At 50.2% G+C, this 7902-nt stretch overlaps 1 long non-coding RNA gene across 1 annotated transcript; it reads left to right on the forward strand.

Moving 5' to 3' along the window:
- The first annotated feature begins 5318 nt into the window (after positions 1–5318).
- On the forward strand, positions 5319–7554 carry LOC112945329. Its single transcript, XR_003248989.1, has 4 exons — positions 5319–5406; positions 6171–6341; positions 6532–7228; positions 7522–7554. It is a non-coding gene; the product is annotated as an uncharacterized LOC112945329 (long non-coding RNA).
- Positions 7555–7902: the final 348 nt, after the last annotated feature.

Below are 7902 nucleotides of genomic sequence, written 5' to 3' on the forward strand. Positions count from 1 at the left end.
GCCCGTCTCTCATCCCAGCTGCTGCTGCCAATTCCTGCCACGGCTCCGGGCTAAACAAGTGGTGCGGAGCGGAAGCCCTTGGGAGAAGGGAATTCTTCCCCAGCCTTCCAATTAGCCTCTAATCCCCCCACTCCCGTAACCCCTCTGCTGCCGCTGCCGGGAGCCTCCACCGCCGCCTCCAGAGCGTCATCCGTGCGCTCCTGGCCGCATCCAGGACTGAGCAGCGGCCTCTCTGCAAGGAACAGGGCATTGCAAACCCTTTTTTTTTCTTTCTTTTTCTTTTCTCTTTTTTTTCCTCCTTTTTTTTTCTGTTTCTCTCTCTTTTTTTTTTTCTTTTTTTTTCCTCCTTTTTCTCTCTTTTTCTCTTTTTCCTCTCTTTTTCCTTTTCTTTTTCTTCATCCTCTTTTACATAGAACAAGCAGGCAACATGAGCTGGGGTGAAGATTTGCTGATGGATGCAGGGATGTTCCAAGGCCATCATGAGCAGACTCAGCCCACAGTTATGAGCTCAAGATCATAGAGAAGCCAGGGAAACATCCTCCTCATCCCACAGYGAGGAGAAGCTATGGGAAGGTCTAAGTGATGCCCCTCTGACAGACCTTGGGAAGATGTTTCATCTGGAAAGAGATTTCTGCTAAATCCTGTAAGATATGGATGGAACAATCCCTTTGGAAATGGTAGGACCCTGATAAGTCTTGTTCTATAAAACTGAAAATTGGAGGAAATTTGTCTTTTTAGCTTGTTTCCATATGCAAGAAGGGAAAGTTAGTGTTAAGTTCGGCACATGGAATGTGCTCCTTCGCCACCTGTTATCCGCCTGGAAAAGCGGGATCATCTCTGACGGCGCTTCTGCCTCTTCTGGGCGTTATGTCACTGGGAAAGCAGAGAACAAGTGGATAAGGAGGCCCAGCTTGCTCCCCTTCTCCCTCTTCACCGACTCCGAAGGCTCCTTGGTGCTCCTATTCCGTGATCCCCCACCAAGACCAATGGATCCTGGYTCTTTTTTTATGGAGACTCCCCACCGAGGTAGACGCTAGTTAAAAGGTTACTACCCAGCTGTGAAATATGTAGACAGGGTAACAGCTAAATGGCGGGGTGACCTCATATCTCATATTTATTGACTGAATGTGGCTTGAACTAGTCACCACCAGTAAAATAAACCACAGGTCCAAGTACTGCAGGAATATTCCATGGCCAACAGACTCCCAATTCCTCGTCACACATTTTCCTTCACTTTGGTTAAAAAAGGTTAAAAAAAAAGAGGAAAAAGAAAGGAAAAACCTTTTTGCTAACTTCTTTTCATTGACGCATTGGTTCTACAGCAACCCTTTCAGTACAAGCTTAGTTCTTCCAATAGGAAGAGCTGCAAATCTCTCTGAGTTGGCACTGGAAGAGAGAGAGAGGGAGCGAGCTCCATGGATGATGTTCTCGCCAACATCCAGCTCAAAACAGGCTCGGCCAAGCCTGGATAGATGGGTTAGACTTCCAGAGCATGAGCTGGGGACACTTGCGACAGGCGAGTCCCTTGCTTCATCACACTTGGTGCTGCTCTCAGAGAAGGACATTTGCCTCCTGCTTCCTCTGCACAGCATCCCCTTCCTCACCGAACTTCACACGGGCCTTGAGGCTCCTTTGGTCCCATCCACGCACTGGCACCGTGACCCATTTCCCATCGTCCGGTGACCCGATGGCAGTGGGTGTCATCGGCCATCTGTGCCACAGCCCATCTCGTTAGCTCATGGTCCCCACGTGTCCCCAGGGGGGTGGTGGTGGTGGCCCCGTGCCACAGCGACGTCTATCCTGGCAGGAAAAGCCGCAGTGCGTTGCAGGTGTTGCTATAAGGCACCCCTGGGATCACCGTTCTGGTCAGGAATGATGATGCAGTGTTTCCCTTTGGAGATTTATGTGCACTTTGGGGGGATATTAAGCACTGGAGAAAATAAAAGACCAGAGTGGCACCAAGATAGGACACAGATGTGACAGCGGTGAGGCCACAGCTGGCTGCGAGGAGCCCCGCACGGCTGGTTTTCAACGTGGTAACGATGCAGAGCGTCTCTGCCAGCCCCATTTCCCAGTTAAACCATTAGAGAGATTCAAAATTCAAGGGCTGCTCGTGGAGATTGCTTACTTTGAGGTCACTGATGAAAGGCCACCCTGATAACAGGGGGACCGGTTGAAAATATTCTWGAGCATCTCACCCATGACCTTATGTTAACTGTTCTTGTGGTTAGTTTTTCTAAGCTAATATGTGGATAGATAACAAGGGTCAGAGAAAGGAGAGGAAATCACCTTTTAAATGCTCTGTGGAGATAACAATTCCTTCTGGAAATTTTGCCCACAGAGAACCTACGGCAGCATCTTTTCCTGAGGATGGGGTACCCTGTTGTCCACAGAAAACAGGGTCACTGGGACTCAAGCCCTCTCTTTTCCAAATATACAAAAGCAGTAAGTCTATTACTGTCTGTGTTAATATTTTGAGAGGCGATTAAATATTAAAAATCTATTATCCTCAAATACCACAATGCTAACCTGGAATTCTGTGCTTAGGAAAGCACTTCTGGACATGCAAATGGTACAGCTAGTTGTGGTTTTGTTCTGTTCTGTTTTAAACAGTAACAATAACCTCATAACCAATCTTTGCACTGTTTATTCTTTGTCTTTTTTGTTTAATTTCCCTTCTCCGACTCTCTGCCTTTTCCTGCCCCCCGGAGGCCTGGCTTTGTGTGCTAGGATGTGTCTGTGCCTGGCACTTTCAGCCGTGATCCAGCCTGTTCCAGCAGACCGTGCCCCGGCCTGGCGCTGGAGCCATCGTGTTGCATGGTTTCCACCTGAGGCCATAAATCAACCCGGAGTTGGATGAAAACTTGGGTTATATTCCCCAGCAGTTTTGCTGCTTTCACTGAACCTTGCAGCGATTTGGACGTGAGCTGAAGATTTATGCTCCTTTGCAGAGCCCACGGTTCCAGGTCAGAGCTTGGACTGAAGCACTCCTAGGGAATCGCGGCTTCTCCCGACGTCTTTGGTGGCCTCATCCGAAGCAAGAGGCATCAGGCTTGGATTGCTGCAGAACCCACCCGGCCCTTATCTCCCTGCCGAGCCTCCTCTGAGCCTCAGGGACCGAGGGACTGGATAAAACAAGCCCCAAAACGCTGCTATGAGCTTTGCTCAAGAAAAATGTGATCTGCCCTCGTTCTTATTTAGGGAGGGCAACGCAGGAGCCGGAGCTGATGGTGTCAGCAGGAGAGCGCATGGGCAGAGCCGAGCAGAAGGTTAACGTCTTGTTCCTGATCTCAAAGGGAAGGGATGTTTGTGCACGGGGACGTTACAGAGGGATGGGACGCCTTGGGGAAAGCCCAGCTCCGTGGCCGGGACGTGACGGCAGCTGCGATGAGATGCCGCGACGGTCTGAAATGGGGTGAAACCCTCAGAAATGTCACCCCAATCCTGCCCGGGGCTGCAAGAGTCCCCGATGTCCCACAGGTCGCCTTGTCCCTGTGCCATAATTTTCCTCGGTGTTCCGGCTGCCAGGGCAGCAGGTGGGACCCTGTCTGCAGCTGCGGGATGAGGGTCTGGGCAGCCGGGATCCCGGGCACGTGCCCGGCCGCACGCGCACGGGCCGATCTCCAGACCTGCGCTGCAGGAATCGGCTCCTTAACAATACGGCAGTAAAAAATAATGAAATGCCACCATAAAAAAAAAAAAAARATGTGGAAAAGCAGTTATTTATTTATACCTAGGGAACTAGGAATAATACACCTGCTTCGTAGCGATGGCTGGCACAAAGCTGGCATTGCATAGTGGTACTTAATAATTTTTTACCGCACTTTATAGGCTCTTTCCTGCAATTAATGCTAAATAAAATCAACATTTCTCCAACTCGCGTTTCTGGCTCTCATTAACTCCCCTCTTGCCATTCACCATCTCTTTCCTTCTCAGTATCTTTTTCTTCTTTCRTGTTTCTCTTCTAAATTTTTCTCTGCTTTTTAGTCCTTCCTGGGATCTGCAGTCCTAGTTGTCTGTTTTGCTATTTTTTTTCCCATTTTTTTCCCCTTTATCTCTGACATTCCCCTGACTCATCCTGATAGCTCTGTTCAAAGTTATTTTCTTGATGCTTCTTCTCTATATTTAWATTGATCATAGTGTTTCATTCAGTGTAGCGTTCTCATTTTTGTTTCTGCCTTTTTTAACAATAAATAAATATCAAGCTTTTTACATGTAAAAATGCTTCCCGCCCCCTCCTAATCTGCCGCCCCTAAATGCATTGATTTATTTCAAATACGCCTGAAATTATTTAATACATTTAATATTTATTCAAGTAGATAAAGTGAGCTGGGAGAGCAATTAAATACAGGGTTTTCCTTGCAGGCAGTAAAAGATTTGGGAGCAGATCCTTAGCTAGTCTAATAATTGCAACCCTGAGCTGCTGTGCCAGTGAACCCTGGGTGAGAAACTGCCCCATGATGTTAAGGGTGGGAGAAAAGGGGCTCCAGACCCCCTTGGTGAAGCCTGGGGACCCARGGCACATTGGGGAGAAATCCCCAGCCTTGTGCTCGTTACCCAAAGATGGTGTTTTTTAATCAAGAGCAGTTGCAGCCAATGCTGCCCGTGCAAGACGGCTTCATCTCCTTCAGCTGTGGGGAGGGAGGGAAATAGGACCCACATGTTATCAGCTGAGACATGAAATAGAGGGTGGGTGATTGAGGAGGGTGAGGGTCATGAGTTGCTGGGTTTGCTGCCGGGATCTCCTGCTCTCTTCCAGCCTGTGCTTTCCCCATCCTGTCTTCCCTGGGAGATGATGAAGAGGCTGGTGTCACGGCTTGGGGGATTTATGCGGATAATGGTGCGGTGAGGGCTGGAATTAGAGAATTAGATCCATGTGTTGCTCCTCTGGCTTGATCTACGGGCAGGTTCCTGGGGATCAGCAGAGCRGTGAAGTGCAGCTGCTTCCCGATGGCTTTTCCTTGTTGCATCCCGTGTCCCCAGGTCTGTGCATGGTGTCCCTCTCGTTGTGTCCTGCTCCATGTGCTGCTCTGCTCGTTAACTCCATGCCCCACATCCATACCTGAGCTGGCAGTGGGTGGTTATGGCACGTCTCTGGAATCTGCTTAATCTTGAGCTAGACATAATATTAATAATTTAATATTCCCTAGCATATAACATTTGCTCTTGCCTCCCACGTAGCCCAAGTAAACCATTAGAGATTTGCCTCAAATAACATTATCTCGCTGGTTTTTTTCTGCTCTGAGCTTTAATCTTTCCAGATTTTCCCATTAAAATGCTCAGAGATGGAGGAAAAAAAGAGAGGAAAAAAAAAAGGAATGAGCCCCTGTCAGAAAACAGGAGCCCCTGAACCGCTGAGAGCTGGCCCTCCTCCGGAGCGGATTCGCCTGGTGCTGCCGGTGGGATGTAAGTGATTGCAACGGCCTCTTCCAAGCCTGTCATCACCCCAGCTGCCCTCTTCCCGCTCCTTCCCTCCTTTTTCCAGGCTACACCTCCCCGGCTGCCTGTCCTTGTTGCCTGCTGTCCCACGAGCATCAATCTGGGGCCACCTCTTTTCCCCAGCACGACGGGTGCCGCTTGCTGTGGACGGGCTCCGGAGGGCGCATCCCTCTTAAGGACCTTGGGGATTAAAATCCAGCCGAAAATCCTGCGGCCGTGCTTGCCTTTTTCACGTGGGCAGATGGCTGCTGCTTCTGCCTTGATTATTCCTTGCTATTGGCTTCGCATTTCAGGATTTTGCTATTTTCAGGATTTCTTTTCAGGCTATAGCTCCAATTTTTTGAGATCAAGCAGAATTCTCAATTTTTTGGCTTTTTTTTTTCCCTTTTGGCAATTGTCTCATTCAAGACTCTGCCTGGGTTTCCCCATCTTTAAAGCAGCGCTGATGCTAATTGCCCATTTGCAATGCATTTCCAGACGCGTAGCTGTAAAGTGTTATATGAAAAAAACAGGCATTGTTATTATAAAACCTTCAGGAAAAAAATTAACAGATTCATATAACTCTACAGTCATTAAAACAAACCTTATGTGCATGGAAGAGACCAGAGCTGAATAAGCCTTGAGCAAACACAGTCTTTCACAATGAAATGCAAACTGGTTTTAATCAGCAATGCCGAAGCAGCTTAATTTTCCAAGGTTTCTTTTCCCCTTTCCCTTTCTTTCAATATTAGCGATTGCAGGGGAGCAYGTTGACCTGCCGAAAAGAGGGGAGCTTTGCCCAACTCCTGGTCTCCGTGAGCCTCGCTCTGAAAAAGCAACAACAAAATGCTCTGCTTGGGCTGGCCAGGTCTCGAGGCTACACCAGGCTCCCAGCCAACCTCTCGGAGTGTGCTATTTCTGAGGTTAATGCACTGCTATTTGTCCATCGAATATATATATATATATATATAGAATATATATTGAATATATATAATATATATATTTGATTTGAATATATATATATATTTTTGACAAAATCGGGCCCAAGCCCCACCAGATCCAAGAAGGGGCTGCCGATCTCCTCCATCTCTTCCCTGTGTTTATTCCCTCCAGGAAAAACCATGGGAGTTTTTCACTCTGCCTCACCAGAGCTTCCCCTGTGTTTGCTTGGCGACAGAGGTGGCTTTTGCTAAGAGGATGACCAGGTTGCCCATCCTGGTGAGGCAAGAGGCCAGGAGCAGGTGCCACGTCTTGCAGTGACCCACGTGGAAAAGAGCTCATGGATGATGCCTGGGTCAAGCGGGAAGCTTCCAGCCCCAACTACTGTCACCTGCTTGGGGAAAGCTGACACCCTCCTGGTTACACAAGGAGGCCACGTGAAGACCAGCAAGAGCAGGAAACGCTCCTGTTCCTGGTAGCTGGCGACTGTGAGATTGTGTAACTCCTTGGCAGAAGTGCCTGTGTTATCTATTTGCAATCTATTGTCCTCCRCTAACAGCTTTGCGTTCACATCATCAATGGCATTTAATCACCTGTCTTCTCTTAATTACGCTGGGATGCAGGCGTTTAGCTCATCCACCAAGGCAAGCCGCTGGGTTTGCATGTGTTGCTGGCTGAGGAGGTGCACGAGGACATGCAGTGACGTTTAAGCAGCTGTTTAAACCATGCATGGCCATGCTGAGCCGCTGATCCCCACCGCAGTATTTGTGCTAACAGTGGTTAACTCTGCATCCCCAAAAAGAAAGCAGGAGTAGAGGCCRGAATTCCCAGACGCAGCAGTGGGATGAGGCCTGGATTTTGCAAGCCAAGTGTATGTCCTTCTGATTGCAATTTCTGCATTACTGACCCCTCCTCTTCTTTAATGTCATTTCTGGGGACACCACGGGAGGAACACGCGGTCTGGCAGTCCCGGGGGGAGGCAGAGGGTGGCAGAGCGCCAGCTCCGGTGCAATCCCTGCYGGCGCGGGGCAGATTCCCCAGGGATGAGGCAAGCGCCGCCCGCGTACCTGCCAGGTGGCCGGGGCTCTCCGGGATTCCCCCGGAGCATGACTGACACGGCAGAGCAAGCCGGAGAGCTCAACGAACACCTTGTTGTTGTGGCAGGAACCTGCAGACGTTGAATTGGGGAGAGTCTCCAGAAACGGTGAGTCTGCTCAGAGCGGGGGCCCAGGGCAGGTGCGGGGAGGAGCCGAGGGCTCCGAGGCTCCGTCGGCTCCCCGTCCTGCACCAAGGGCCATCCAGGGCTCCCGATCCTGCCCCCTTGCTCCGTCCCTTGTTCCCCGTCCCGGTTAASGCTAAGGAATCGCGGCTCGGAGCGGGCCTGGGCGGCGCGGGACGTGCCGGGTCGTGCGGGGCCTCCCCGGGGCTGCAATTCCCCGTCTCCGCAGCCTCCCGGCGCTCCCGCAGCCGGACGAGGCCCGTCGGGCTGCAGCCCCCGGAGCAGGGGTGAACGGGGCCGGCCAGGCCCATTCCCGGTGGAGACAC

This window comes from Nothoprocta perdicaria, unplaced genomic scaffold (genome assembly GCF_003342845.1).
Source record: "Nothoprocta perdicaria isolate Ctin4 unplaced genomic scaffold, notPer1 scaffold_187, whole genome shotgun sequence".
NCBI lineage: Eukaryota > Metazoa > Chordata > Aves > Tinamiformes > Tinamidae > Nothoprocta > Nothoprocta perdicaria.